The 27,894-nt window shown below is 44.0% G+C and overlaps 40 non-coding genes across 40 annotated transcripts; all 40 read left to right on the top strand.

Moving 5' to 3' along the window:
* Positions 1-117: 117 nt before the first annotated feature.
* trnag-ccc (transfer RNA glycine (anticodon CCC)) lies at positions 118-188 on the top strand. Its single transcript has one exon. It is a non-coding gene; the product is annotated as a tRNA-Gly (tRNA).
* An 804-nt stretch (positions 189-992) lies between these two features.
* Positions 993-1,063, top strand: trnag-ccc (transfer RNA glycine (anticodon CCC)). Its single transcript has one exon. It is a non-coding gene; the product is annotated as a tRNA-Gly (tRNA).
* Positions 1,064-1,286: 223 nt separating this feature from the next.
* On the top strand, positions 1,287-1,357 carry trnag-ccc (transfer RNA glycine (anticodon CCC)). Its single transcript has one exon. It is a non-coding gene; the product is annotated as a tRNA-Gly (tRNA).
* A 218-nt stretch (positions 1,358-1,575) lies between these two features.
* trnag-ccc (transfer RNA glycine (anticodon CCC)) lies at positions 1,576-1,646 on the top strand. The gene has a single exon. It is a non-coding gene; the product is annotated as a tRNA-Gly (tRNA).
* Positions 1,647-2,042: 396 nt separating this feature from the next.
* On the top strand, positions 2,043-2,113 carry trnag-ccc (transfer RNA glycine (anticodon CCC)). Its single transcript has one exon. It is a non-coding gene; the product is annotated as a tRNA-Gly (tRNA).
* Positions 2,114-2,627: 514 nt separating this feature from the next.
* Positions 2,628-2,699, top strand: trnag-ccc (transfer RNA glycine (anticodon CCC)). Its single transcript has one exon. It is a non-coding gene; the product is annotated as a tRNA-Gly (tRNA).
* A 1,849-nt stretch (positions 2,700-4,548) lies between these two features.
* trnag-ccc (transfer RNA glycine (anticodon CCC)) lies at positions 4,549-4,619 on the top strand. Its single transcript has one exon. It is a non-coding gene; the product is annotated as a tRNA-Gly (tRNA).
* A 220-nt stretch (positions 4,620-4,839) lies between these two features.
* On the top strand, positions 4,840-4,910 carry trnag-ccc (transfer RNA glycine (anticodon CCC)). Its single transcript has one exon. It is a non-coding gene; the product is annotated as a tRNA-Gly (tRNA).
* A 799-nt stretch (positions 4,911-5,709) lies between these two features.
* Positions 5,710-5,780, top strand: trnag-ccc (transfer RNA glycine (anticodon CCC)). Its single transcript has one exon. It is a non-coding gene; the product is annotated as a tRNA-Gly (tRNA).
* A 501-nt stretch (positions 5,781-6,281) lies between these two features.
* Positions 6,282-6,352, top strand: trnag-ccc (transfer RNA glycine (anticodon CCC)). The gene has a single exon. It is a non-coding gene; the product is annotated as a tRNA-Gly (tRNA).
* A 223-nt stretch (positions 6,353-6,575) lies between these two features.
* Positions 6,576-6,646, top strand: trnag-ccc (transfer RNA glycine (anticodon CCC)). Its single transcript has one exon. It is a non-coding gene; the product is annotated as a tRNA-Gly (tRNA).
* A 218-nt stretch (positions 6,647-6,864) lies between these two features.
* Positions 6,865-6,935, top strand: trnag-ccc (transfer RNA glycine (anticodon CCC)). Its single transcript has one exon. It is a non-coding gene; the product is annotated as a tRNA-Gly (tRNA).
* Positions 6,936-7,331: 396 nt separating this feature from the next.
* On the top strand, positions 7,332-7,402 carry trnag-ccc (transfer RNA glycine (anticodon CCC)). Its single transcript has one exon. It is a non-coding gene; the product is annotated as a tRNA-Gly (tRNA).
* Positions 7,403-7,916: 514 nt separating this feature from the next.
* On the top strand, positions 7,917-7,988 carry trnag-ccc (transfer RNA glycine (anticodon CCC)). The gene has a single exon. It is a non-coding gene; the product is annotated as a tRNA-Gly (tRNA).
* Positions 7,989-9,837: 1,849 nt separating this feature from the next.
* trnag-ccc (transfer RNA glycine (anticodon CCC)) lies at positions 9,838-9,908 on the top strand. The gene has a single exon. It is a non-coding gene; the product is annotated as a tRNA-Gly (tRNA).
* Positions 9,909-10,129: 221 nt separating this feature from the next.
* trnag-ccc (transfer RNA glycine (anticodon CCC)) lies at positions 10,130-10,200 on the top strand. Its single transcript has one exon. It is a non-coding gene; the product is annotated as a tRNA-Gly (tRNA).
* A 799-nt stretch (positions 10,201-10,999) lies between these two features.
* trnag-ccc (transfer RNA glycine (anticodon CCC)) lies at positions 11,000-11,070 on the top strand. Its single transcript has one exon. It is a non-coding gene; the product is annotated as a tRNA-Gly (tRNA).
* Positions 11,071-11,571: 501 nt separating this feature from the next.
* Positions 11,572-11,642, top strand: trnag-ccc (transfer RNA glycine (anticodon CCC)). The gene has a single exon. It is a non-coding gene; the product is annotated as a tRNA-Gly (tRNA).
* A 223-nt stretch (positions 11,643-11,865) lies between these two features.
* trnag-ccc (transfer RNA glycine (anticodon CCC)) lies at positions 11,866-11,936 on the top strand. Its single transcript has one exon. It is a non-coding gene; the product is annotated as a tRNA-Gly (tRNA).
* A 685-nt stretch (positions 11,937-12,621) lies between these two features.
* Positions 12,622-12,692, top strand: trnag-ccc (transfer RNA glycine (anticodon CCC)). The gene has a single exon. It is a non-coding gene; the product is annotated as a tRNA-Gly (tRNA).
* Positions 12,693-13,496: 804 nt separating this feature from the next.
* On the top strand, positions 13,497-13,567 carry trnag-ccc (transfer RNA glycine (anticodon CCC)). The gene has a single exon. It is a non-coding gene; the product is annotated as a tRNA-Gly (tRNA).
* Positions 13,568-14,252: 685 nt separating this feature from the next.
* trnag-ccc (transfer RNA glycine (anticodon CCC)) lies at positions 14,253-14,323 on the top strand. Its single transcript has one exon. It is a non-coding gene; the product is annotated as a tRNA-Gly (tRNA).
* Positions 14,324-15,127: 804 nt separating this feature from the next.
* On the top strand, positions 15,128-15,198 carry trnag-ccc (transfer RNA glycine (anticodon CCC)). Its single transcript has one exon. It is a non-coding gene; the product is annotated as a tRNA-Gly (tRNA).
* A 223-nt stretch (positions 15,199-15,421) lies between these two features.
* On the top strand, positions 15,422-15,492 carry trnag-ccc (transfer RNA glycine (anticodon CCC)). Its single transcript has one exon. It is a non-coding gene; the product is annotated as a tRNA-Gly (tRNA).
* Positions 15,493-15,710: 218 nt separating this feature from the next.
* Positions 15,711-15,781, top strand: trnag-ccc (transfer RNA glycine (anticodon CCC)). Its single transcript has one exon. It is a non-coding gene; the product is annotated as a tRNA-Gly (tRNA).
* A 396-nt stretch (positions 15,782-16,177) lies between these two features.
* On the top strand, positions 16,178-16,248 carry trnag-ccc (transfer RNA glycine (anticodon CCC)). Its single transcript has one exon. It is a non-coding gene; the product is annotated as a tRNA-Gly (tRNA).
* A 514-nt stretch (positions 16,249-16,762) lies between these two features.
* On the top strand, positions 16,763-16,834 carry trnag-ccc (transfer RNA glycine (anticodon CCC)). Its single transcript has one exon. It is a non-coding gene; the product is annotated as a tRNA-Gly (tRNA).
* Positions 16,835-18,683: 1,849 nt separating this feature from the next.
* Positions 18,684-18,754, top strand: trnag-ccc (transfer RNA glycine (anticodon CCC)). The gene has a single exon. It is a non-coding gene; the product is annotated as a tRNA-Gly (tRNA).
* A 221-nt stretch (positions 18,755-18,975) lies between these two features.
* trnag-ccc (transfer RNA glycine (anticodon CCC)) lies at positions 18,976-19,046 on the top strand. The gene has a single exon. It is a non-coding gene; the product is annotated as a tRNA-Gly (tRNA).
* Positions 19,047-19,845: 799 nt separating this feature from the next.
* trnag-ccc (transfer RNA glycine (anticodon CCC)) lies at positions 19,846-19,916 on the top strand. The gene has a single exon. It is a non-coding gene; the product is annotated as a tRNA-Gly (tRNA).
* A 515-nt stretch (positions 19,917-20,431) lies between these two features.
* Positions 20,432-20,502, top strand: trnag-ccc (transfer RNA glycine (anticodon CCC)). Its single transcript has one exon. It is a non-coding gene; the product is annotated as a tRNA-Gly (tRNA).
* A 223-nt stretch (positions 20,503-20,725) lies between these two features.
* On the top strand, positions 20,726-20,796 carry trnag-ccc (transfer RNA glycine (anticodon CCC)). The gene has a single exon. It is a non-coding gene; the product is annotated as a tRNA-Gly (tRNA).
* A 218-nt stretch (positions 20,797-21,014) lies between these two features.
* Positions 21,015-21,085, top strand: trnag-ccc (transfer RNA glycine (anticodon CCC)). The gene has a single exon. It is a non-coding gene; the product is annotated as a tRNA-Gly (tRNA).
* Positions 21,086-21,481: 396 nt separating this feature from the next.
* trnag-ccc (transfer RNA glycine (anticodon CCC)) lies at positions 21,482-21,552 on the top strand. Its single transcript has one exon. It is a non-coding gene; the product is annotated as a tRNA-Gly (tRNA).
* A 1,674-nt stretch (positions 21,553-23,226) lies between these two features.
* Positions 23,227-23,297, top strand: trnag-ccc (transfer RNA glycine (anticodon CCC)). Its single transcript has one exon. It is a non-coding gene; the product is annotated as a tRNA-Gly (tRNA).
* A 214-nt stretch (positions 23,298-23,511) lies between these two features.
* trnag-ccc (transfer RNA glycine (anticodon CCC)) lies at positions 23,512-23,582 on the top strand. The gene has a single exon. It is a non-coding gene; the product is annotated as a tRNA-Gly (tRNA).
* Positions 23,583-24,038: 456 nt separating this feature from the next.
* trnag-ccc (transfer RNA glycine (anticodon CCC)) lies at positions 24,039-24,109 on the top strand. The gene has a single exon. It is a non-coding gene; the product is annotated as a tRNA-Gly (tRNA).
* Positions 24,110-24,620: 511 nt separating this feature from the next.
* On the top strand, positions 24,621-24,691 carry trnag-ccc (transfer RNA glycine (anticodon CCC)). The gene has a single exon. It is a non-coding gene; the product is annotated as a tRNA-Gly (tRNA).
* A 515-nt stretch (positions 24,692-25,206) lies between these two features.
* On the top strand, positions 25,207-25,277 carry trnag-ccc (transfer RNA glycine (anticodon CCC)). The gene has a single exon. It is a non-coding gene; the product is annotated as a tRNA-Gly (tRNA).
* A 1,041-nt stretch (positions 25,278-26,318) lies between these two features.
* Positions 26,319-26,389, top strand: trnag-ccc (transfer RNA glycine (anticodon CCC)). Its single transcript has one exon. It is a non-coding gene; the product is annotated as a tRNA-Gly (tRNA).
* The last annotated feature ends 1,505 nt before the right edge of the window (positions 26,390-27,894 follow it).

Raw genomic sequence — 27,894 nt, 5'->3', positions numbered from 1 at the left:
GTGGGACGTGATTTCATGAAACTTAACATTTCAAAACTTGGTTTGCACTTAATCCATGTACAAAACAAGTATGGTGAGTTAGGCAGCTAGGGCTACTAGATGAGCCCTTAAAAGCAAGCATTGTTGGTTCAGTGGTAGAATTCTCGCCTCCCACGCGGGAGACCCGGGTCCGATTCCCGGCCAATGCAAGTGTGGCATGTCCATTATGCTTCTGTTGTAAAAATGCTCAATGACGCAGTTATATGGGATGCAGTGTGGTCATCTGCTTTGCTCTGTTTTTTTGTTTTGATATGTGGGACGTAATTTCATGAAACTTAACATTTCAAAACTTGATTTGTCCTTAATCCATGTACAATGCATGTATGGAAAGTTAGGCAGCTAACGCTTTTAGATGAACTCTTAAAAGCAAGCATTGATGGTTCAGTGGTAGAATTCTCGCCTCCCACGCTGGAGACCCGGGTCCAATTCCCGGCCAATCCAAGTGTTGTTTGTCCTTTTATGTGTTTCTTGTAAGAATGCTCCACGAGGCAGTTATATGGGATGCAGTGTGGTCAGCTGCTCTGATTTATTCCGTTTTGATATGTGGGACGTGATTTCATGAAACTTAACATTTCAAAACTTGGTTTGTACTTAATCCATCTACAAAACAAGTATGGTGAGTTAGGCAGCTAGGGCTATTAGATGAGCACTTAGATGCAAGCATTGGTGGTTCAGTGGTAGAATTCTCACCTGCCACGCGGGAGACCCGGGTCCGATTCCCGGCCAATGCAAGTGTGGCTGGTCCATTATGCGTTTCCATAATAAATGCTCTATGAGGCAGTTGTATGGGATACAGTGTGGTCAGCTGCTTTGCTCTGCTTTTTTCATTTGATATGTGGGACGTGATTTCATGAAACTTAATATTTCAAAACTTGATTTGTCCTTAATCCATGTGCAAAACAAGTATGGTGAGTTAGGCAGCTAGGGGCTACTAGATGAGCCCTTAGATGCAAGCATTGGTGGTTCAGTGGTAGAATTCTCGCCTCCCACGCGGGAGACCCGGGTCCGATTCCCGGCCAATGCAAGTGTGGCTTGTCCATTATGCTACTGTTGTAAAAATGCTCCATGACGCAGTTATATGGGATGCAGTGTGGTCATCTGCTTTGCTCTGATTTTTTCCGTTTTGATATGTGGGACGTGATTTCATGAAACTTAACATTTCAAAACTTGGTTTGCACTTAATCCATGTACAAAACAAGTATGGTGAGTTAGGCAGCTAGGGCTACTAGATGAGCCCTTAGATGCAAGCATTGGTGGTTCAGTGTTAGAATTCTCGCCTCCCACGCGGGAGACCCGGGTCCGATTCCCGGCTTATGCAAGTGTGGCATGTCCATTATGCTTCTGTTGTAAAAATGCTCCATGACGCAGTTGTATGGGATGCAGTGTGGTCAGCTGCTCTGATTTATTCCGTTTTGATATGTGGGACATGATTTCATGAAACTTAACATTTCAAAACTTGGTTTGTAATTAATCCATGTACAAAACAAGTATGGTGAGATAGGCAGCTAGGGCTATTAGATGAGTTCTTACAAGCAAGCATTGGTGGTTCAGTGGTAGAATTCTCGCCTCCCACGCGGGAGACCCGGGGCCGATTCCCGGCCAATGCAAGTGTGGCATGTCCATTGTGCTACTATTGTAAAAATGCTCCATGACGCAGTTATATGGGATGCAGTGTGGTCAGCTGCTTTGCTCTGATTTTTTCGTTTTGATATGTGGGACGTGATTTCATGAAACTTAATATTTCAAAACTTGATTTTGACCCGGGTCCAATTCCCGGCCAATGCAAGTGTTGTTTGTCCGTTATGTGTTTCTTGTAAGAATGCTCCACGAAGCAGTTATATGGGATGCAGTGTGGTCAGCTGCTCTGATTTATTCCGTTTTGATATGTGGGACGTGATTTCATGAAACTTAACATTTCAAAACTTGGTTTGCACTTAATCCATGTACAAAACAAGTATGGTGAGTTAGGCAGCTAGGGCTACTAGATGAGCCCTTAAATGCAAGCATTGGTGGTTCAGTGGTAGAATTCTCGCCTCCCACGCGGGAGACCCGGGTCCGATTCCCGGCCAATGCAAGTGTGGCATGTCCATTATGCTTCTGTTGTAAAAATACTCCATGACGCAGTTATATGGGATGCAGTGTGGTCATCTGCTTTGCTCTGTTTTTTTCGTTTTGATATGTGGGACGTGATTTCATGAAACTTAACATTTCAAAACTTGATTTGTCCTTAATCCATGTACAATGCATGTATGGAAAGTTAGGCAGCTAACGCTTTTAGATGAGTTCTTAAAAGCAAGCATTGGTGGTTCAGTGGTAGAATTCTCGCCTGCCACGCGGGAGACCCGGGTCCGATTCCCGGCCAATACAAGTGTGGCTTGTCAGTTATGCTACTATTGTAAAAATGCTCCATGACGCAGTTATATGGGATGCAGTGTGGTCATCTGTTTTGCTCTGATTTTTTCATTTGATATGTGGGACGTGATTTCATGAAACTTAACATTTCAAAACTTGGTTTGCACTTAATCCGTGTACAAAACAAGTATGGTGAGTTAGGCAGCTAGGGCTACTAGATGAGCCCTTAGATGCAAGCATTGGTGGTTCAGTGGTAGAATTCTTGCCTCCCACGCGGGAGACCCCGGGTCCGATTCCCGGCCAATGCAAGTGTGGCATGTCCATTATGCTTCTGTTGTAAAAATGCTCCATGACGCAGTTATATGGGATGCAGTGTGGTCATCTGCTTTGCTCTGTTTTTTTCGTTTTGATATGTGGGACGTAATTTCATGAAACTTAACATTTCAAAACTTGATTTGTCCTTAATCCATGTACAATGCATGTATGGAAAGTTAGGCAGCTAACGCTTTTAGATGAATTCTTAAAAGCAAGCATTGGTGGTTCAGTGGTAGAATTCTCTCCTCCCACGCTGGAGACCCGGGTCCAATTCCCGGCCAATCCAAGTGTTGTTTGTCCGTTATGTGTTTCTTGTAAGAATGCTCCACGAGGCAGTTATATGGGATGCAGTGTGGTCAGCTGCTCATATTTATTCCGTTTTGATATGTGGGACGTGATTTCATGAAACTTAACATTTCAAAACTTGGTTTGTACTTAATCCATCTACAAAACAAGTATGGTGAGTTAGGCAGCTAGGGCTTTTAGATGAGTTCTTACAAGCAAGCATTGGTGGTTTAGTGGTAGAATTCTCACCTCCCACGCGGGAGACCCGGGTCCAATTCCTGGCCAATGCAAGTGTGGTTTGTCCATTATGTGTTTCAATAATAAACGCTCCATGAGGCAGTTGTATGGGATACAGTCTGGTCAGCTGCTTTGCTCTGATTTTGATATGTGGGACGTGATTTCATGAAACTTAACATTTCAAAACTTGATTTGTCCTTAATCCATGTACAATGCATGTATGGAAAGTTAGGGAGCTAACGCTTTTAGATGAGTTCTTAAAAGCAAGCATTGGTGGTTCAGTGGTAGAATTCTCGCCTGCCACGCAGGAGACCCGGGTCCGATTCCCGGCCAATGCAAGTGTGGCTTGTCCGTTATGCTACTATTGTAAAAATGCTCCATGACACAGTTATATGGGATGCAGTGTGGTCATCTGCTTTGCTCTGATTTTTTCGTTTTGATATGTGGGACGTGATTTCATGAAACTTAACATTTCAAAACTTGGTTTGTACTTAATCCATCTACAAAACAGGTATGGTGAGTTAGGCAGCTAGGGCTATTAGATGAGCACTTAGATGCAAGCATTGGTGGTTCAGTGGTAGAATTCTCGCCTGCCACGCGGGAGACCCGGGTCCGATTCCCGGCCAATGCAAGTGTGGCATGTCCATTATGCTACTATTGTAAAAATGCTCCATGACGCAGTTATATGGGATGCAGTGTGGTCAGCTGCTTTGCTCTGATTTTTTCGTTTTGATATGTGGGACGTGATTTCATGAAACTTAATATTTCAAAACTTGATTTTGACCCGGGTCCAATTCCCGGCCAATGCAAGTGTTGTTTGTCCGTTATGTGTTTCTTGTAAGAATGCTCCACGAGGCAGTTATATGGGATGCAGTGTGGTCAGCTGCTCTGATTTATTCCGTTTTTATATGTGGGACGTGATTTCATGAAACGTAACATTTCAAAACTTGGTTTGTACTTAATCCATCTACAAAACAAGTCTGGTGAGTTAGGCAGCTAGGGCTATTAGATGAGCACTTAGATGCAAGCATTGGTGGTTCAGTGGTAGAATTCTCGCCTGCCACGCGGGAGACCCGGGTCCGATTCCCAGCCAATGCAAGTGTGGCTGGTCCATTATGCGTTTCCAAAATAAATGCTCCATGAGGCAGTTGTATGGGATACAGTGTGGTCAGCTGCTTTGCTCTGCTTTTTTCATTTGATATGTGGGACGTGATTTCATGAAACTTAACATTTCAAAACTTGATTTGTCCTTAATCCATGTGCAAAACAAGTATGGTGAGTTAGGCAGCTAGGGGCTACTAGATGAGCCCTTAGATGCAAGCATTGGTGGTTCAGTGGTAGAATTCTCGCCTCCCATGCGGGAGACCCGGGTCCAATTCCCGGCCAATGTAGGTGTTGTTTGTCCGTTATGTGTTTCTTGTAAGAATGCTCCACGAGGCAGTTGTATGGGATGCAGTGTGGTCAGCTGCTTTGCTCTTATTTTTCCTTTGGTATGTGGGACGTGATTTCATGAAACTTAACATTTCAAAACTTGGTTTGCACTTAATCCATGTTCAAAACAAGTATGGTGAGTTAGGCAGCTAGGGCTTTTAGATGAATTCTTAAAAGCAAGCATTGATGGTTCAGTGGTAGAATTCTCGCCTCCCACGCTGGAGACCCGGGTCCGATTCCCGGCCAATGCAAGTGTGTCTGGTCCATTATTTGTTTCCATAATAAATGCTCCATGAGGCAGTTGTATGGGATACAGTGTGGTCAGCTGCTTTGCTCTGATTTTGATATGTGGGACGTAATTTCATGAAACTAAACATTTCAAAACTTGATTTGTCCTTAATCCATGTACAATGCATGTATGGAAAGTTAGGCAGCTAACGCTTTTAGATGAGTTCTTAAAAGCAAGCATTGGTGGTTCAGTGGTAGAATTCTCGCCTGCCACGCGGGAGACCCGGGTCCGATTCCTGGCCAATGCAAGTGTGGCTTGTCAGTTATGCTACTATTGTAAAAATGCTCCATGACACAGTTATATGGGATGCAGTGTGGTCATCTGCTTTGCTCTGATTTTTTCGTTTTGATATGTGGGACGTGATTTCATGAAACTTAACATTTCAAAACTTGGTTTGTACTTAATCCATCTACAAAACAGGTATGGTGAGTTAGGCAGCTAGGGCTATTAGATGAGCACTTAGATGCAAGCATTGTTGGTTCAGTGGTAGAATTCTCGCCTGCCACGCGGGAGACCCGGGTCCGATTCCCGGCCAATGCAAGTGTGGCTGGTCCATTATGTGTTTCCATAATAAATGCTCCATGAGGCAGTAGTATGGCATACAGTGTGGTCAGCTGCTTTGCTCTTATTTTTTCATTTGATATGTGGGACGTGATTTCATGAAACTTAACATTTCAAAACTTGGTTTGCACTTAATCCATGTTCAAAACAAGTATGGTGAGTTAGGCAGCTAGGGCTATTAGATGAGCACTTAGATGCAAGCATTGGTGGTTCAGTGGTAGAATTCTCGCCTCCCACGCGGGAGACCTGGGTCCGATTCCCGGCCAATGCAAGTGTGGCATGTCCATTATGCTACTGTTGTAAAACTGCTCCATGACGCAGTTATATGGGATGCAGTGTGGTCATCTGCTTTGCTCTGATTTTTTCCATTTTGATATGTGGGACGTGATTTCATGAAACTTAACATTTCAAAACTTGGTTTGTACTTAATCCATCTACAAAACAAGTATGGTGAGTTAGGCAGTTAGGGCTATTAGATGAGCACTTAGATGCAAGCATTGGTGGTTCAGTGGTAGAATTCTCGCCTGCCACGCGGGAGACCCGGGTCCGATTCCCGGCCAATGCAAGTGTGGATGGTCCATTATGTGTTTCCATGAGGCAGTAGTATGGCATACAGTGTGGTCAGCTGCTTTGCTCTTATTTTTTCATTTGATATGTGGGACGTGATTTCATGAAACTTAACGTTTCAAAACTTGGTTTGCACTTAATCCATGTTCAAAACAAGTATGGTGAGTTAGGCAGCTAGGGCTATTAGATGAGCACTTAGATGCAAGCATTGGTGGTTCAGTGGTAGAATTCTCGCCTCCCACGCGGGAGACCCGGGTCCGATTCCCGGCCAATGCAAGTGTGGCATGTCCATTATGCTACTGTTGTAAAAATGCTCCATGACGCAGTTATATGGGATGCAGTGTGGTCATCTGTTTTGCTCTGATTTTTTCCGTTTTGATATGTGGGACGTGATTTCATGAAACTTAACATTTCAAAACTTGGTTTGCACTTAATCCATGTACAAAACAAGTATGGTGAGTTAGGCAGCTACGGCTACTAGATGAGCCCTTAGATGCAAGCATTGGTGGTTCAGTGTTAGAATTCTCGCCTCCCACGCGGGAGACCCGGGTCCGATTCCCGGCCATTGCAAGTATGGCATGTACATTATGCTTCTGTTGTAAAAATGCTCCATGACGCAGTTGTATGGGATGCAGTGTGGTCAGCTGCTCTGATTTATTCCGTTTTGATATGTGGGACGTGATTTCATGAAACTTAACATTTCAAAACTTGGTTTGTAATTAATCCATGTACAAAACAAGTATGGTGAGTTAGGCAGCTAGGGCTATTAGATGAGTTCTTACAAGCAAGCATTGGTGGTTCAGTGGTAGAATTCTAGCCTCCCACGCGGGAGACCCGGGTCCGATTCCCGGCCAATGCAAGTGTGGCATGTCCATTATGCTACTATTGTAAAAATGCTCCATGACGCAGTTATATGGGATGCAGTGTGGTCAGCTGCTTTGCTCTGATTTTTTCGTTTTGATATGTGGGACGTGATTTCATGAAACTTAATATTTCAAAACTTGATTTTGACCCGGGTCCAATTCCCGGCCAATGCAAGTGTTGTTTGTCCGTTATGTGTTTCTTGTAAGAATGCTCCACGAGGCAGTTATATGGGATGCAGTGTGGTCAGCTGCTGTGATTTATTCCGTTTTGATATGTGGGACGTGATTTCATGAAACTTAACATTTCAAAACTTGGTTTGCACTTAATCCATGTACAAAACAAGTATGGTGAGTTAGGCAGCTAGGGCTACTAGATGAGCCCTTAAATGCAAGCATTGGTGGTTCAGTGGTAGAATTCTCGCCTCCCACGCGGGAGACCCGGGTCCGATTCCCGGCCAATGCAAGTGTGGCATGTCCATTATGCTTCTGTTGTAAAAATACTCCATGACGCAGTTATATGGGATGCAGTGTGGTCATCTGCTTTGCTCTGTTTTTTTCGTTTTGATATGTGGGACGTGATTTCATGAAACTTAACATTTCAAAACTTGATTTGTCCTTAATCCATGTACAATGCATGTATGGAAAGTTAGGCAGCTAACGCTTTTAGATGAGTTCTTAAAAGCAAGCATTGGTGGTTCAGTGGTAGAATTCTCGCCTGCCACGCGGGAGACCCGGGTCCGATTCCCGGCCAATACAAGTGTGGCTTGTCAGTTATGCTACTATTGTAAAAATGCTCCATGACGCAGTTATATGGGATGCAGTGTGGTCATCTGTTTTGCTCTGATTTTTTCATTTGATATGTGGGACGTGATTTCATGAAACTTAACATTTCAAAACTTGGTTTGCACTTAATCCGTGTACAAAACAAGTATGGTGAGTTAGGCAGCTAGGGCTACTAGATGAGCCCTTAGATGCAAGCATTGGTGGTTCAGTGGTAGAATTCTTGCCTCCCACGCGGGAGACCCCGGGTCCGATTCCCGGCCAATGCAAGTGTGGCATGTCCATTATGCTTCTGTTGTAAAAATGCTCCATGACGCAGTTATATGGGATGCAGTGTGGTCATCTGCTTTGCTCTGTTTTTTTCGTTTTGATATGTGGGACGTAATTTCATGAAACTTAACATTTCAAAACTTGATTTGTCCTTAATCCATGTACAATGCATGTATGGAAAGTTAGGCAGCTAACGCTTTTAGATGAATTCTTAAAAGCAAGCATTGGTGGTTCAGTGGTAGAATTCTCTCCTCCCACGCTGGAGACCCGGGTCCAATTCCCGGCCAATCCAAGTGTTGTTTGTCCGTTATGTGTTTCTTGTAAGAATGCTCCACGAGGCAGTTATATGGGATGCAGTGTGGTCAGCTGCTCATATTTATTCCGTTTTGATATGTGGGACGTGATTTCATGAAACTTAACATTTCAAAACTTGGTTTGTACTTAATCCATCTACAAAACAAGTATGGTGAGTTAGGCAGCTAGGGCTTTTAGATGAGTTCTTACAAGCAAGCATTGGTGGTTTAGTGGTAGAATTCTCACCTCCCACGCGGGAGACCCGGGTCCAATTCCTGGCCAATGCAAGTGTGGTTTGTCCATTATGTGTTTCAATAATAAACGCTCCATGAGGCAGTTGTATGGGATACAGTCTGGTCAGCTGCTTTGCTCTGATTTTGATATGTGGGACGTGATTTCATGAAACTTAACATTTCAAAACTTGATTTGTCCTTAATCCATGTACAATGCATGTATGGAAAGTTAGGGAGCTAACGCTTTTAGATGAGTTCTTAAAAGCAAGCATTGGTGGTTCAGTGGTAGAATTCTCGCCTGCCACGCAGGAGACCCGGGTCCGATTCCCGGCCAATGCAAGTGTGGCTTGTCCGTTATGCTACTATTGTAAAAATGCTCCATGACACAGTTATATGGGATGCAGTGTGGTCATCTGCTTTGCTCTGATTTTTTCGTTTTGATATGTGGGACGTGATTTCATGAAACTTAACATTTCAAAACTTGGTTTGTACTTAATCCATCTACAAAACAGGTATGGTGAGTTAGGCAGCTAGGGCTATTAGATGAGCACTTAGATGCAAGCATTGGTGGTTCAGTGGTAGAATTCTCGCCTGCCACGCGGGAGACCCGGGTCCGATTCCCGGCCAATGCAAGTGTGGCATGTCCATTATGCTACTATTGTAAAAATGCTCCATGACGCAGTTATATGGGATGCAGTGTGGTCAGCTGCTTTGCTCTGATTTTTTCGTTTTGATATGTGGGACGTGATTTCATGAAACTTAATATTTCAAAACTTGATTTTGACCCGGGTCCAATTCCCGGCCAATGCAAGTGTTGTTTGTCCGTTATGTGTTTCTTGTAAGAATGCTCCACGAGGCAGTTATATGGGATGCAGTGTGGTCAGCTGCTCTGATTTATTCCGTTTTTATATGTGGGACGTGATTTCATGAAACTTAACATTTCAAAACTTGGTTTGTACTTAATCCATCTACAAAACAAGTCTGGTGAGTTAGGCAGCTAGGGCTATTAGATGAGCACTTAGATGCAAGCATTGGTGGTTCAGTGGTAGAATTCTCGCCTGCCACGCGGGAGACCCGGGTCCGATTCCCAGCCAATGCAAGTGTGGCTGGTCCATTATGCGTTTCCAAAATAAATGCTCCATGAGGCAGTTGTATGGGATACAGTGTGGTCAGCTGCTTTGCTCTGCTTTTTTCATTTGATATGTGGGACGTGATTTCATGAAACTTAACATTTCAAAACTTGATTTGTCCTTAATCCATGTGCAAAACAAGTATGGTGAGTTAGGCAGCTAGGGGCTACTAGATGAGCCCTTAGATGCAAGCATTGGTGGTTCAGTGGTAGAATTCTCGCCTCCCATGCGGGAGACCCGGGTCCAATTCCCGGCCAATGTAGGTGTTGTTTGTCCGTTATGTGTTTCTTGTAAGAATGCTCCACGAGGCAGTTGTATGGGATGCAGTGTGGTCAGCTGCTTTGCTCTTATTTTTTCATTTGATATGTGGGACGTGATTTCATGAAACTTAACATTTCAAAACTTGGTTTGCACTTAATCCATGTTCAAAACAAGTATGGTGAGTTAGGCAGCTAGGGCTTTTAGATGAATTCTTAAAAGCAAGCATTGATGGTTCAGTGGTAGAATTCTCGCCTCCCACGCTGGAGACCCGGGTCCGATTCCCGGCCAATGCAAGTGTGTCTGGTCCATTATTTGTTTCCATAATAAATGCTCCATGAGGCAGTTGTATGGGATACAGTGTGGTCAGCTGCTTTGCTCTGATTTTGATATGTGGGACGTAATTTCATGAAACTAAACATTTCAAAACTTGATTTGTCCTTAATCCATGTACAATGCATGTATGGAAAGTTAGGCAGCTAACGCTTTTAGATGAGTTCTTAAAAGCAAGCATTGGTGGTTCAGTGGTAGAATTCTCGCCTGCCACGCGGGAGACCCGGGTCCGATTCCTGGCCAATGCAAGTGTGGCTTGTCAGTTATGCTACTATTGTAAAAATGCTCCATGACACAGTTATATGGGATGCAGTGTGGTCATCTGCTTTGCTCTGATTTTTTCGTTTTGATATGTGGGACGTGATTTCATGAAACTTAACATTTCAAAACTTGGTTTGTACTTAATCCATCTACAAAACAGGTATGGTGAGTTAGGCAGCTAGGGCTATTAGATGAGCACTTAGATGCAAGCATTGTTGGTTCAGTGGTAGAATTCTCGCCTGCCACGCGGGAGACCCGGGTCCGATTCCCGGCCAATGCAAGTGTGGCTGGTCCATTATGTGTTTCCATAATAAATGCTCCATGAGGCAGTAGTATGGCATACATTGTGGTCAGCTGCTTTGCTCTTATTTTTTCATTTGATATGTGGGACGTGATTTCATGAAACTTAACATTTCAAAACTTGGTTTGCACTTAATCCATGTTCAAAACAAGTATGGTGAGTTAGGCAGCTAGGGCTATTAGATGAGCACTAAGATGCAAGCATTGGTGGTTCAGTGGTAGAATTCTCGCCTCCCACGCGGGAGACCTGGGTCCGATTCCCGGCCAATGCAAGTGTGGCATGTCCATTATGCTACTGTTGTAAAACTGCTCCATGACGCAGTTATATGGGATGCAGTGTGGTCATCTGCTTTGCTCTGATTTTTTCCATTTTGATATGTGGGACGTGATTTCATGAAACTTAACATTTCAAAACTTGGTTTGTACTTAATCCATCTACAAAACAAGTATGGTGAGTTAGGCAGTTAGGGCTATTAGATGAGCACTTAGATGCAAGCATTGGTGGTTCAGTGGTAGAATTCTCGCCTGCCACGCGGGAGACCCGGGTCCGATTCCCGGCCAATGCAAGTGTGGATGGTCCATTATGTGTTTCCATGAGGCAGTAGTATGGCATACAGTGTGGTCAGCTGCTTTGCTCTTATTTTTTCATTTGATATGTGGGACGTGATTTCATGAAACTTAACGTTTCAAAACTTGGTTTGCACTTAATCCATGTTCAAAACAAGTATGGTGAGTTAGGCAGCTAGGGCTATTAGATGAGCACTTAGATGCAAGCATTGGTGGTTCAGTGGTAGAATTCTCGCCTCCCACGCGGGAGACCCGGGTCCGATTCCCGGCCAATGCAAGTGTGGCATGTCCATTATGCTACTGTTGTAAAAATGCTCCATGACGCAGTTATATGGGATGCAGTGTGGTCATCTGTTTTGCTCTGATTTTTTCCGTTTTGATATGTGGGACGTGATTTCATGAAACTTAACATTTCAAAACTTGGTTTGCACTTAATCCATGTACAAAACAAGTATGGTGAGTTAGGCAGCTACGGCTACTAGATGAGCCCTTAGATGCAAGCATTGGTGGTTCAGTGTTAGAATTCTCGCCTCCCACGCGGGAGACCCGGGTCCGATTCCCGGCCATTGCAAGTATGGCATGTACATTATGCTTCTGTTGTAAAAATGCTCCATGACGCAGTTGTATGGGATGCAGTGTGGTCAGCTGCTCTGATTTATTCCGTTTTGATATGTGGGACGTGATTTCATGAAACTTAACATTTCAAAACTTGGTTTGTAATTAATCCATGTACAAAACAAGTATGGTGAGTTAGGCAGCTAGGGCTATTAGATGAGTTCTTACAAGCAAGCATTGGTGGTTCAGTGGTAGAATTCTAGCCTCCCACGCGGGAGACCCTGGTCCGATTCCCGGCCAATGCAAGTGTGGCATGTCCATTATGCTACTATTGTAAAAATGCTCCATGACGCAGTTATATGGGATGCAGTGTGGTCAGCTGCTTTGCTCTGATTTTTTCGTTTTGATATGTGGGACGTGATTTCATGAAACTTAATATTTCAAAACTTGATTTTGACCCGGGTCCAATTCCCGGCCAATGCAAGTGTTGTTTGTCCGTTATGTGTTTCTTGTAAGAATGCTCCACGAGGCAGTTATATGGGATGCAGTGTGGTCAGCTGCTCTGATTTATTCCGTTTTGATATGTGGGACGTGATTTCATGAAACTTAACATTTCAAAACTTGGTTTGCACTTAATCCATGTACAAAACAAGTATGGTGAGTTAGGCAGCTAGGGCTACTAGATGAGCCCTTAAAAGCAAGCATTGTTGGTTCAGTGGTAGAATTCTCGCCTCCCACGCGGGAGACCCGGGTCCGATTCCCGGCCAATGCAAGTGTGGCATGTCCATTATGCTTCTGTTGTAAAAATGCTCAATGACGCAGTTATATGGGATGCAGTGTGGTCATCTGCTTTGCTCTGTTTTTTTGTTTTGATATGTGGGACGTAATTTCATGAAACTTAACATTTCAAAACTTGATTTGTCCTTAATCCATGTACAATGCATGTATGGAAAGTTAGGCAGCTAACGCTTTTAGATGAACTCTTAAAAGCAAGCATTGATGGTTCAGTGTTAGAATTCTCGCCTCCCACGCTGGAGACCCGGGTCCAATTCCCGGCCAATCCAAGTGTTGTTTGTCCTTTTATGTGTTTCTTGTAAGAATGCTCCACGAGGCAGTTATATGGGATGCAGTGTGGTCAGCTGCTCTGATTTATTCCGTTTTGATATGTGGGACGTGATTTCATGAAACTTAACATTTCAAAACTTGGTTTGTACTTAATCCATCTACAAAACAAGTATGGTGAGTTAGGCAGCTAGGGCTATTAGATGAGCACTTAGATGCAAGCATTGGTGGTTCAGTGGTAGAATTCTCACCTGCCACGCGGGAGACCCGGGTCCGATTCCCGGCCAATGCAAGTGTGGCTGGTCCATTATGCGTTTCCATAATAAATGCTCTATGAGGCAGTTGTATGGGATACAGTGTGGTCAGCTGCTTTGCTCTGCTTTTTTCATTTGATATGTGGGACGTGATTTCATGAAACTTAAAATTTCAAAACTTGATTTGTCCTTAATCCATGTGCAAAACAAGTATGGTGAGTTAGGCAGCTAGGGGCTACTAGATGAGCCCTTAGATGCAAGCATTGGTGGTTCAGTGGTAGAATTCTCGCCTCCCACGCGGGAGACCCGGGTCCGATTCCCGGCCATTGCAAGTATGGCATGTCCATTATGCTTCTGTTGTAAAAATGCTCCATGACGCAGTTGTATGGGATGCAGTGTGGTCAGCTGCTCTGATTTATTCCGTTTTGATATGTGGGACGTGATTTCATGAAACTTAACATTTCAAAACTTGGTTTGTAATTAATCCATGTACAAAACAAGTATGGTGAGTTAGGCAGCTAGGGCTATTAGATGAGTTCTTACAAGCAAGCATTGGTGGTTCAGTGGTAGAATTCTAGCCTCCCACGCGGGAGACCCGGGTCCGATTCTCGGCCAGTGCAAGTGTGGCATGTCCATTATGCTACTATTGTAAAAATGCTCCATGACGCAGTTATATGGGATGCAGTGTGGTCAGCTGCTTTGCTCTGATTTTTTCGTTTTGATATGTGGGACGTGATTTCACGAAACTTAATATTTCAAAACTTGATTTTGACCCGGGTCCAATTCCCGGCCAATGCAAGTGTTGTTTGTCCGTTATGTGTTTCTTGTAAGAATGCTCCACGAGGCAGTTATATGGGATGCAGTGTGGTCAGCTGCTCTGATTTATTCCGTTTTGATATGTGGGACGTGATTTCATGAAACTTAACATTTCAAAACTTGGTTTGCACTTAATCCATGTACAAAACAAGTATGGTGAGTTAGGCAGCTAGGGCTACTAGATGAGCCCTTAAAAGCAAGCATTGTTGGTTCAGTGGTAGAATTCTCGCCTCCCACGCGGGAGACCCGGGTCCGATTCCCGGCCAATGCAAGTGTGGCATGTCCATTATGCTTCTGTTGTAAAAATGCTCAATGACGCAGTTATATGGGATGCAGTGTGGTCATCTGCTTTGCTCTGTTTTTTTGTTTTGATATGTGGGACGTAATTTCATGAAACTTAACATTTCAAAACTTGATTTGTCCTTAATCCATGTACAATGCATGTATGGAAAGTTAGGCAGCTAACGCTTTTAGATGAACTCTTAAAAGCAAGCATTGATGGTTCAGTGGTAGAATTCTCGCCTCCCACGCTGGAGACCCGGGTCCAATTCCCGGCCAATCCAAGTGTTGTTTGTCCTTTTATGTGTTTCTTGTAAGAATGCTCCACGAGGCAGTTATATGGGATGCAGTGTGGTCAGCTGCTCTGATTTATTCCGTTTTGATATGTGGGACGTGATTTCATGAAACTTAACATTTCAAAACTTGGTTTGTACTTAATCCATCTACAAAACAAGTATGGTGAGTTAGGCAGCTAGGGCTATTAGATGAGCACTTAGATGCAAGCATTGGTGGTTCAGTGGTAGAATTCTCACCTGCCACGCGGGAGACCCGGGTCCGATTCCCGGCCAATGCAAGTGTGGCTGGTCCATTATGCGTTTCCATAATAAATGCTCTATGAGGCAGTTGTATGGGATACAGTGTGGTCAGCTGCTTTGCTCTGCTTTTTTCATTTGATATGTGGGACGTGATTTCATGAAACTTAATATTTCAAAACTTGATTTGTCCTTAATCCATGTGCAAAACAAGTATGGTGAGTTAGGCAGCTAGGGGCTACTAGATGAGCCCTTAGATGCAAGCATTGGTGGTTCAGTGGTAGAATTCTCGCCTCCCACGCGGGAGACCCGGGTCCGATTCCCGGCCAATGCAAGTGTGGCTTGTCCATTATGCTACTGTTGTAAAAATGCTCCATGACGCAGTTATATGGGATGCAGTGTGGTCATCTGCTTTGCTCTGATTTTTTCCGTTTTGATATGTGGGACGTGATTTCATGAAACTTAACATTTCAAAACTTGGTTTGCACTTAATCCATGTACAAAACAAGTATGGTGAGTTAGGCAGCTAGGGCTACTAGATGAGCCCTTAGATGCAAGCATTGGTGGTTCAGTGTTAGAATTCTCGCCTCCCACGCGGGAGACCCGGGTCCGATTCCCGGCTTATGCAAGTGTGGCATGTCCATTATGCTTCTGTTGTAAAAATGCTCCATGACGCAGTTGTATGGGATGCAGTGTGGTCAGCTGCTCTGATTTATTCCGTTTTGATATGTGGGACATGATTTCATGAAACTTAACATTTCAAAACTTGGTTTGTAATTAATCCATGTACAAAACAAGTATGGTGAGATAGGCAGCTAGGGCTATTAGATGAGTTCTTACAAGCAAGCATTGGTGGTTCAGTGGTAGAATTCTCGCCTCCCACGCGGGAGACCCGGGGCCGATTCCCGGCCAATGCAAGTGTGGCATGTCCATTGTGCTACTATTGTAAAAATGCTCCATGACGCAGTTATATGGGATGCAGTGTGGTCAGCTGCTTTGCTCTGATTTTTTCGTTTTGATATGTGGGACGTGATTTCATGAAACTTAATATTTCAAAACTTGATTTTGACCCGGGTCCAATTCCCGGCCAATGCAAGTGTTGTTTGTCCGTTATGTGTTTCTTGTAAGAATGCTCCACGAAGCAGTTATATGGGATGCAGTGTGGTCAGCTGCTCTGATTTATTCCGTTTTGATATGTGGGACGTGATTTCATGAAACTTAACATTTCAAAACTTGGTTTGCACTTAATCCATGTACAAAACAAGTATGGTGAGTTAGGCAGCTAGGGCTACTAGATGAGCCCTTAAATGCAAGCATTGGTGGTTCAGTGGTAGAATTCTCGCCTCCCACGCGGGAGACCCGGGTCCGATTCCCGGCCAATGCAAGTGTGGCATGTCCATTATGCTTCTGTTGTAAAAATACTCCATGACGCAGTTATATGGGATGCAGTGTGGTCATCTGCTTTGCTCTGTTTTTTTCGTTTTGATATGTGGGACGTGATTTCATGAAACTTAACATTTCAAAACTTGATTTGTCCTTAATCCATGTACAATGCATGTATGGAAAGTTAGGCAGCTAACGCTTTTAGATGAGTTCTTAAAAGCAAGCATTGGTGGTTCAGTGGTAGAATTCTCGCCTGCCACGCGGGAGACCCGGGTCCGATTCCCGGCCAATACAAGTGTGGCTTGTCAGTTATGCTACTATTGTAAAAATGCTCCATGACGCAGTTATATGGGATGCAGTGTGGTCATCTGTTTTGCTCTGATTTTTTCATTTGATATGTGGGACGTGATTTCATGAAACTTAACATTTCAAAACTTGGTTTGCACTTAATCCGTGTACAAAACAAGTATGGTGAGTTAGGCAGCTAGGGCTACTAGATGAGCCCTTAGATGCAAGCATTGGTGGTTCAGTGGTAGAATTCTTGCCTCCCACGCGGGAGACCCCGGGTCCGATTCCCGGCCAATGCAAGTGTGGCATGTCCATTATGCTTCTGTTGTAAAAATGCTCCATGACGCAGTTATATGGGATGCAGTGTGGTCATCTGCTTTGCTCTGTTTTTTTCGTTTTGATATGTGGGACGTAATTTCATGAAACTTAACATTTCAAAACTTGATTTGTCCTTAATCCATGTACAATGCATGTATGGAAAGTTAGGCAGCTAACGCTTTTAGATGAATTCTTAAAAGCAAGCATTGGTGGTTCAGTGGTAGAATTCTCTCCTCCCACGCTGGAGACCCGGGTCCAATTCCCGGCCAATCCAAGTGTTGTTTGTCCGTTATGTGTTTCTTGTAAGAATGCTCCACGAGGCAGTTATATGGGATGCAGTGTGGTCAGCTGCTCATATTTATTCCGTTTTGATATGTGGGACGTGATTTCATGAAACTTAACATTTCAAAACTTGGTTTGTACTTAATCCATCTACAAAACAAGTATGGTGAGTTAGGCAGCTAGGGCTTTTAGATGAGTTCTTACAAGCAAGCATTGGTGGTTTAGTGGTAGAATTCTCACCTCCCACGCGGGAGACCCGGGTCCAATTCCTGGCCAATGCAAGTGTGGTTTGTCCATTATGTGTTTCAATAATAAACGCTCCATGAGGCAGTTGTATGGGATACAGTCTGGTCAGCTGCTTTGCTCTGATTTTGATATGTGGGACGTGATTTCATGAAACTTAACATTTCAAAACTTGATTTGTCCTTAATCCATGTACAATGCATGTATGGAAAGTTAGGGAGCTAACGCTTTTAGATGAGTTCTTAAAAGCAAGCATTGGTGGTTCAGTGGTAGAATTCTCGCCTGCCACGCAGGAGACCCGGGTCCGATTCCCGGCCAATGCAAGTGTGGCTTGTCCGTTATGCTACTATTGTAAAAATGCTCCATGACACAGTTATATGGGATGCAGTGTGGTCATCTGCTTTGCTCTGATTTTTTCGTTTTGATATGTGGGACGTGATTTCATGAAACTTAACATTTCAAAACTTGGTTTGTACTTAATCCATCTACAAAACAGGTATGGTGAGTTAGGCAGCTAGGGCTATTAGATGAGCACTTAGATGCAAGCATTGGTGGTTCAGTGGTAGAATTCTCGCCTGCCACGCGGGAGACCCGGGTCCGATTCCCGGCCAATGCAAGTGTGGCATGTCCATTATGCTACTATTGTAAAAATGCTCCATGACGCAGTTATATGGGATGCAGTGTGGTCAGCTGCTTTGCTCTGATTTTTTCGTTTTGATATGTGGGACGTGATTTCATGAAACTTAATATTTCAAAACTTGATTTTGACCCGGGTCCAATTCCCGGCCAATGCAAGTGTTGTTTGTCCGTTATGTGTTTCTTGTAAGAATGCTCCACGAGGCAGTTATATGGGATGCAGTGTGGTCAGCTGCTCTGATTTATTCCGTTTTTATATGTGGGACGTGATTTCATGAAACTTAACATTTCAAAACTTGGTTTGTACTTAATCCATCTACAAAACAAGTCTGGTGAGTTAGGCAGCTAGGGCTATTAGATGAGCACTTAGATGCAAGCATTGGTGGTTCAGTGGTAGAATTCTCGCCTGCCACGCGGGAGACCCGGGTCCGATTCCCGGCCAATGCAAGTGTGGCTGGTCCATTATGCGTTTCCAAAATAAATGCTCCATGAGGCAGTTGTATGGGATACAGTGTGGTCAGCTGCTTTGCTCTGCTTTTTTCATTTGATATGTGGGACGTGATTTCATGAAACTTAACATTTCAAAACTTGATTTGTCCTTAATCCATGTGCAAAACAAGTATGGTGAGTTAGGCAGCTAGGGGCTACTAGATGAGCCCTTAGATGCAAGCATTGGTGGTTCAGTGGTAGAATTCTCGCCTCCCATGCGGGAGACCCGGGTCCAATTCCCGGCCAATGTAGGTGTTGTTTCTCCGTTATGTGTTTCTTGTAAGAATGCTCCACGAGGCAGTTGTATGGGATGCAGTGTGGTCAGCTGCTTTGCTCTGCTTTTTTCATTTGATATGTGGGACGTGATTTCATGAAATTTAACATTTCAAAACTTGGTTTGCACTTAATCCATGTTCAAAACAAGTATGGTGAGTTAGGCAGCTAGGGCTTTTAGATGAATTCTTAAAAGCAAGCATTGATGGTTCAGTGGTAGAATTCTCGCCTCCCACGCTGGAGACCCGGGTCCGATTCCCGGCCAATGCAAGTGTGTCTGGTCCATTATTTGTTTCCATAATAAATGCTCCATGAGGCAGTTGTATGGGATACAGTGTGGTCAGCTGCTTTGCTCTGATTTTGATATGTGGGACGTGATTTCATGAAACTAAACATTTCAAAACTTGATTTGTCCTTAATCCATGTACAATGCATGTATGGAAAGTTAGGCAGCTAACGCTTTTAGATGAGTTCTTAAAAGCAAGCATTGGTGGTTCAGTGGTAGAATTCTCGCCTGCCACGCGGGAGACCCGGGTCCGATTCCCGGCCAATGCAAGTGTGGCTTGTCAGTTATGCTACTATTGTAAAAATGCTCCATGACACAGTTATATGGGATGCAGTGTGGTCATCTGCTTTGCTCTGATTTTTTCGTTTTGATATGTGGGACGTGATTTCATGAAACTTAACATTTCAAAACTTGGTTTGTACTTAATCCATCTACAAAACAGGTATGGTGAGTTAGGCAGCTAGGGCTATTAGATGAGCACTTAGATGCAAGCATTGGTGGTTCAGTGGTAGAATTCTCGCCTGCCACGCGGGAGACCAGGGTCCGATTCCCGGCCAATGCAAGTGTGGCTGGTCCATTATGTGTTTCCATAATAAATGCTCCATGAGGCAGTAGTATGGCATACAGTGTGGTCAGCTGCTTTGCTCTTATTTTTTCATTTGATATGTGGGACGTGATTTCATGAAACTTAACATTTCAAAACTTGGTTTGCACTTAATCCATGTTCAAAACAAGTATGGTGAGTTAGGCAGCTAGGGCTATTAGATGAGCACTTAGATGCAAGCATTGGTGGTTCAGTGGTAGAATTCTCGCCTCCCACGCGGGAGACCTGGGTCCGATTCCCGGCCAATGCAAGTGTGGCATGTCCATTATGCTACTGTTGTAAAACTGCTCCATGACGCAGTTATATGGGATGCAGTGTGGTCATCTGCTTTGCTCTGATTTTTTCCATTTTGATATGTGGGACGTGATTTCATGAAACTTAACATTTCAAAACTTGGTTTGTACTTAATCCATCTACAAAACAAGTATGGTGAGTTAGGCAGCTAGGGCTATTAGATGAGCACTTAGATGCAAGCATTGGTGGTTCAGTGGTAGAATTCTCGCCTGCCACGCGGGAGACCCGGGTCCGATTCCCGGCCAATGCAAGTGTGGCTGGTCCATTATGCGTTTCCATAATAAATGCTCCATGAGGCAGTTGTATGGGATACAGTGTGGTCAGCTGCTTTGCTCTGCTTTTTTCATTTGATATGTGGGACGTGATTTCATGAAACGTAACGTTTCAAAACTTGGTTTGCACTTAATCCATGTTCAAAACAAGTATGGTGAGTTAGGCAGCTAGGGCTATTAGATGAGCACTTAGATGCAAGCATTGGTGGTTCAGTGGTAGAATTCTCGCCTTCCACGCGGGAGACCCGGGTCCGATTCCCGGCCAATGCAAGTGTGGCATGTCCATTATGCTACTGTTGTAAAAATGCTCCATGACGCAGTTATATGGGATGCAGTGTGGTCATCTGCTTTGCTCTGATTTTTTCCGTTTTGATATGTGGGACGTGATTTCATGAAACTTAACATTTCAAAACTTGGTTTGCACTTAATCCATGTACAAAACAAGTATGGTGAGTTAGGCAGCTAGGGCTACTAGATGAGCCCTTAGATGCAAGCATTGGTGGTTCAGTGTTAGAATTCTCGCCTCCCACGCGGGAGACCCGGGTCCGATTCCCGGCTAATGCAAGTGTGGCATGTCCATTATGCTTCTGTTGTAAAAATGCTCCATGACGCAGTTGTATGGGATGCAGTGTGGTCAGCTGCTCTGATTTATTCCGTTTTGATATGTGGGACGTGATTTCATGAAACTTAACATTTCAAAACTTGGTTTGTAATTAATCCATGTACAAAACAAGTATGGTGAGTTAGGCAGCTAGGGCTATTAGATGAGTTCTTACAAGCAAGCATTGGTGGTTCAGTGGTAGAATTCTCGCCTCCCACGCGGGAGACCCGGGTCCGATTCCCGGCCAATGCAAGTGTGGCATGTCCATTGTGCTACTATTGTAAAAATGCTCCATGACGCAGTTATATGGGATGCAGTGTGGTCAGCTGCTTTGCTCTGATTTTTTCGTTTTGATATGTGGGACGTGATTTCATGAAACTTAATATTTCAAAACTTGATTTTGACCCGGGTCCAATTCCCGGCCAATGCAAGTGTTGTTTGTCCGTTATGTGTTTCTTGTAAGAATGCTCCACGAAGCAGTTATATGGGATGCAGTGTGGTCAGCTGCTCTGATTTATTCCGTTTTGATATGTGGGACGTGATTTCATGAAACTTAACATTTCAAAACTTGGTTTGCACTTAATCCATGTACAAAACAAGTATGGTGAGTTAGGCAGCTAGGGCTACTAGATGAGCCCTTAAATGCAAGCATTGGTGGTTCAGTGGTAGAATTCTCTCCTCCCACGCGGGAGACCCGGGTCCGATTCCCGGCCAATGCAAGTGTGGCATGTCCATTATGCTTCTGTTGTAAAAATACTCCATGACGCAGTTATATGGGATGCAGTGTGGTCATCTGCTTTGCTCTGTTTTTTTCGTTTTGATATGTGGGACGTGATTTCATGAAACTTAACATTTCAAAACTTGATTTGTCCTTAATCCATGTACAATGCATGTATGGAAAGTTAGGCAGCTAACGCTTTTAGATGAATTCTTAAAAGCAAGCATTGGTGGTTAAGTGGTAGAATTCTCTCCTCCCACGCTGGAGACCCGGGTCCAATTCCCGGCCAATCCAAGTGTTGTTTGTCCGTTATGTGTTTCTTGTAAGAATGCTCCATGAGGCAGTTATATGGGATACAGTGTGGTCAGCTGCTTTGCTCTGATTTTGATATGTGGGACGTGATTTCATGAAACTAAACATTTCAAAACTTGATTTGTCCTTAATCCATGTACAATGCATGTATGGAAAGTTAGGCAGCTAACGCTTTTAGATGAGTTCTTAAAAGCAAGCATTGGTGGTTCAGTGGTAGAATTCTCGCCTGCCACGCGGGAGACCCGGGTCCGATTCCCGGCCAATGCAAGTGTGGCTTGTCAGTTATGCTACTATTGTAAAAATGCTCCATGACACAGTTATATGGGATGCAGTGTGGTCATCTGCTTTGCTCTGATTTTTTCGTTTTGATATGTGGGACGTGATTTCATGAAACTTAACATTTCAAAACTTGGTTTGTACTTAATCCATCTACAAAACAGGTATGGTGAGTTAGGCAGCTAGGGCTATTAGATGAGCACCTAGATGCAAGCATTGGTGGTTCAGTGGTAGAATTCTCGCCTGCCACGCGGGAGACCCGGGTCCGATTCCCGGCCAATGCAAGTGTGGCTGGTCCATTATGTGTTTCCATAATAAATGCTCCATGTGGCAGTAGTATGGCATACAGTGTGGTCAGCTGCTTTGCTCTTATTTTTTCATTTGATATGTGGGACGTGATTTCATGAAACTTAACATTTCAAAACTTGGTTTGCACTTAATCCATGTTCAAAACAAGTATGGTGAGTTAGGCAGCTAGGGCTATTAGATGAGCACTTAGATGCAAGCATTGGTGGTTCAGTGGTAGAATTCTCGCCTGCCACGCGGGAGACCCGGGTCCGATTCCCGGCCAATGCAAGTGTGGCATGTCCATTATGCTACTGTTGTAAAAATGCTCCATGACGCAGTTATATGGGATGCAGTGTGGTCAGCTGCTCTGATTTATTCCGTTTTGATATGTGGGACGTGATTTCATGAAACTTAACATTTCAAAACTTGGTTTGTACTTAATCCATCTACAAAACAAGTATGGTGAGTTAGGCAGCTAGGGCTATTAGATGAGCACTTAGATGCAAGCATTGGTGGTTCAGTGGTAGAATTCTCGCCTGCCACGCGGGAGACCCGGGTCCGATTCCCGGCCAATGCAAGTGTGGCTGGTCCATTATGCGTTTCCATAATAAATGCTCCATGAGGCAGTTGTATGGGATACAGTGTGGTCAGCTGCTTTGCTCTGCTTTTTTCATTTGATATGTGGGACGTGATTTCATGAAACTTAACATTTCAAAACTTGATTTGTCCTTAATCCATGTGCAAAACAAGTATGGTGAGTTAGGCAGCTAGGGGCTACTAGATGAGCCCTTAGATGCAAGCATTGGTGGTTCAGTGGTAGAATTCTCGCCTCCCATGCGGGAGACTCGGGTCCAATTCCCGGCCAATGTAGGTGTTGTTTCTCCGTTATGTGTTTCTTGTAAGAATGCTCCACGAGGCAGTTGTATGGGATGCAGTGTGGTCAGCTGCTTTGCTCCGATTTTGATATGTGGGACGTGATTTCATGAAACTTAACATTTCAAAACTTGGTTTGCACTTAATCCATGTACAAAACAAGTATGGTGAGTTAGGCAGCTAGGGCTATTAGATGAGCACTTAGATGCAAGCATTGGTGGTTCAGTGGTAGAATTCTCGCCTCCCACGCGGGAGACCCGGGTCCGATTCCCGGCCAATGCAAGTGTGGCTGGTCCATTATGCTACTGTTGTAAAAATGCTCCATGACGCAGTTATATGGGATGCAGTGTGGTCAGCTGCTTTGCTCTGATTTTTTCATTTTGATATGTGGGACGTGATTTCATGAAACTTAATATTTCAAAACTTGATTTTGACCCGGGTCCAATTCCCGGCCAATGCAAGTGTTGTTTGTCCGTTATGTGTTTCTTGTAAGAATGCTCCACGAGGCAGTTATATGGGATGCAGTGTGGTCAGCTGCTCTGATTTATTCCGTTTTGATATGTGGGAGGCGAGAATTCTACCACTGAACCACCAATGCTTGCTTGTAAGAACTCATCTAATAGCCCTAGCTGCCTAACTCAAACCAACATTTCAAAACTTGGTTTGCACTTAATCCATGTACAAAACAAGTATGGTGAGTTAGGCAGCTAGGGCTACTAGATGAGCCCTTAGAAGCAAGCATTGCTGGTTCAGTGGTAGAATTCTCGCCTCCCACGCGGGAGACCCGGGTCCGATTCCCGGCCAATGCAAGTGTGGCATGTCCATTATGCTTCTGTTGTAAAAATGCTCAATGACGCAGTTATATGGGATGCAGTGTGGTCATCTGCTTTGCTCTGTTTTTTCGTTTTGATATGTGGGACGTAATTTCATGAAACTTAACATTTCAAAACTTGATTTGTCCTTAATCCATGTACAATGCATGTATGGAAAGTTAGGCAGCTAACGCTTTTAGATGAATTCTTAAAAGCAAGCATTGATGGTTCAGTGGTAGAATTCTCGCCTCCCACGCTGGAGATCCTGGTCCAATTCCCGGCCAATCCAAGTGTTGTTTGTCCTTTTATGTGTTTCTTGTAAGAATGCTCCACGAGGCAGTTATATGGGATGCAGTGTGGTCAGCTGCTCTGATTTATTCCGTTTTGATATGTGGGACGTGATTTCATGAAACTTAACATTTCAAAACTTGGTTTGTACTTAATCCATCTACAAAACAAGTATGGTGAGTTAGGCAGCTAGGGATATTAGATGAGCACTTAGATGCAAGCATTGGTGGTTCAGTGGTAGAATTCTTGCCTCCCACGCGGGAGACCCGGGTCCGATTCCCGGCCAATGCAAGTGTGGCTTGTCAGTTATGCTACTATTGTAAAAATGCTCCATGACACAGTTATATGGGATGCAGTGTGGTCATCTGCTTGGCTCTGATTTTTTCGTTTTGATATGTGGGACGTGATTTCATGAAACTTAACATTTCAAAACTTGGTTTGTACTTAATCCATCTACAAAACAGGTATGGTGAGTTAGGCAGCTAGGGCTATTATATGAGTACTTAGACGCAAGCATTGGTGGTTCAGTGGTAGAATTCTCGCCTGCCACGCGGGAGACCCGGGTCTGATTCCCGGCCAATGCAAGTGTGGCTGGTCCATTATGTGTTTCCATAATAAATGCTCCATGAGGCAGTTGTATGGGATACAGTGTGGTCAGCTGCTTTGCTCTGCTTTTTTCATTTGATATGTGGGACGTGATTTCATGAAACTTAACATTTCAAAACTTGATTTGTCCTTAATCCATGTGCAAAACAAGTATGGTGAGTTAGGCAGCTAGGGGCTACTAGATGAGCCCTTAGATGCAAGCATTGGTGGTTCAGTGGTAGAATTCTCGCCTCCCACGCGGGAGACCCGGGTCCGATTCCCGGCCAATGCAAGTGTGGCTGGTCCATTATGCTACTGTTGTAAAAATGCTCCATGACGCAGTTATATGGGATGCAGTGTGGTCAGATGCTTTGCTCTGATTTTTTCATTTTGATATGTGGGACGTGATTTCATGAAACTTAATATTTCAAAACTTGATTTTGACCCGGGTCCAATTCCCGGCCAATGCAAGTGTTGTTTGTCCGTTATTTGTTTCTTGTAAGAATGCTCCACGAGGCAGTTATATGGGATGCAGTGTGGTCAGCTGCTCTGATTTATTCCGTTTTGATATGTGGGAGGCGAGAATTCTACCACTGAACCACCAATGCTTGCTTGTAAAAACTCATCTCATAGCCCTAGCTGCCTAACTCAAACCAACATTTCAAAACTTGGTTTGCACTTAATCCATGTACAAAACAAGTATGGTGAGTTAGGCAGCTAGGGCTACTAGATGAGCCCTTAGAAGCAAGCATTGGTGTTTCAGTGGTAGAATTCTCGCCTCCCACGCGGGAGACCCGAGTCCGATTCCCGGCCAATGCAAGTGTGGCATGTCCATTATGCGTTTCCATAATAAATGCTCCATGAGGCAGTTGTATAGGATACAGTGTGGTCAGCTGCTTTGCTCTGCTTTTTTCATTTGATATGTTGGACGTGATTTCATGAAACTTAACATTTCAAAACTTGGTTTGCACTTAATCCATGTGCAAAACAAGTATGGTGAGTTAGGCAGCTAGGGGCTACTAGATGAGCCCTTAGATGCAAGCATTGGTGGTTCAGTGGTAGAATTCTCGCCTGCCACGCGGGAGACCCGGGTCCGATTCCCGGCCAATGCAAGTGTGGCTGGTCCGTTATGCGTTTCCATAATAAATGCTCCATGAGGCAGTTGTATAGGATACAGTGTGGTCAGCTGCTTTGCTCTACTTTTTTCATTTGATATGTTTGACGTGATTTCATGAAACTTAACATTTCAAAACTTGATTTGTCCTTAATCCATGTACAATGCATGTATGGAAAGTTAGGCAGCTAGCACTTTTAGATGAGTCCTTAAAAGCAAGTATTGGTGGTTCAGTGGTAGAATTCTCGCCTCCCACGCTGGAGACCCGGGTCCAATTCCCGGCCAATGCAAGTGTTGTTTGTCCGTTTTGTTTCTTGTAAGAATGCTCCATGAGGCAGTTATATGGGATGCAGTGTGGTCAGCTGCTTTGCTCTGATATTTTTCGTTTTGATATGTGGGACGTGATTTCATGAAACTTAATATTTCAAAACTTGATTTGTCCTTAATCCATGTACAGAACAAGTATGGTGAGTTAGGCAGCTAGGGCTATTAGATGAGCACTTAGATGCAAGCATTGGTGGTTCAGTGGTAGAATTCTCGCCTGCCACGCGGGAGACCCGGGTCCGATTCCCGGCCAATGCAAGTGTGGCTGGTCCATTATGTGTTTCCATAATAAATGGTCCATGAGGCAGTTGTATAGGATACAGTGTGGTCAGCTGCTTTGCTCTGCTTTTTTCATTTGATATGTTGGACGTGATTTCATGAAACTTAACATTTCAAAACTTGGTTTGCACTTAATCCATGTGCAAAACAAGTATGGTGAGTTAGGCAGCTAGGGGCTACTAGATGAGCCCTTAGATGCAAGCATTGGTGGTTCAGTGGTAGAATTCTCGCCTGCCACGCGGGAGACCCGGGTCCGATTCCCGGCCAATGCAAGTGTGGCTGGTCCATTATGCGTTTCCATAATAAATGCTCCATGAGGCAGTTGTATAGGATACAGTGTGGTCAGCTGCTTTGCTCTGCTTTTTTCATTTGATATGTTGGACGTGATTTCATGAAACTTAACATTTCAAAACTTGGTTTGCATTTAATCCATGTGCAAAACAAGTATGGTGAGTTAGGCAGCTAGGGGCTACTAGATGAGCCCTTAGATGCAAGCATTGGTGGTTCAGTGGTAGAATTCTCGCCTGCCACGCGGGAGACCCGGGTCCGATTCCCGGCCAATGCAAGTGTGGCTGGTCCATTATGCGTTTCCATAATAAATGCTCCATGAGGCAGTTGTATAGGATACAGTGTGGTCAGCTGCTTTGCTCTGCTTTTTTCATTTGATATGTTGGACGTGATTTCATGAAACTTAACATTTCAAAACTTGGTTTGCACTTAATCCATGTGCAAAACAAGTATGGTGAGTTAGGCAGCTAGGGTCTACTAGATGAGCCCTTAGATGCAAGCATTGGTGGTTCAGTGGTAGAATTCTCGCCTGCCACGCGGGAGACCCGGGTCCGATTCCCGGCCAATGCAAGTGTGGCTGGTCCGTTATGCGTTTCCATAATAAATGCTCTATGAGGCAGTTGTATAGGATACAGTGTGGTCAGATGCTTTGTTCTACTTTTTTCATTTGATATGTTGGACGTGATTTCATGAAACTTAACATTTCAAAACTTGGTTTGCACTTAATCCATGTGCAAAACAAGTATGGTGAGTTAGGCAGCTAGGGGCTACTAGATGAGCCCTTAGATGCAAGCATTGGTGGTTCAGTGGTAGAATTCTCGCCTGCCACGCGGGAGACCCGGGTCCGATTCCCGGCCAATGCAAGTGTGGCTGGTCCATTATGCGTTTCCATAATAAATGCTCC

The sequence above is a fragment of the Misgurnus anguillicaudatus genome, chromosome 9 (assembly GCF_027580225.2).
Source record: "Misgurnus anguillicaudatus chromosome 9, ASM2758022v2, whole genome shotgun sequence".
Lineage (NCBI taxonomy): Eukaryota > Metazoa > Chordata > Actinopteri > Cypriniformes > Cobitidae > Misgurnus > Misgurnus anguillicaudatus.
This window is presented reverse-complemented; position numbering and strand designations above follow the sequence as displayed.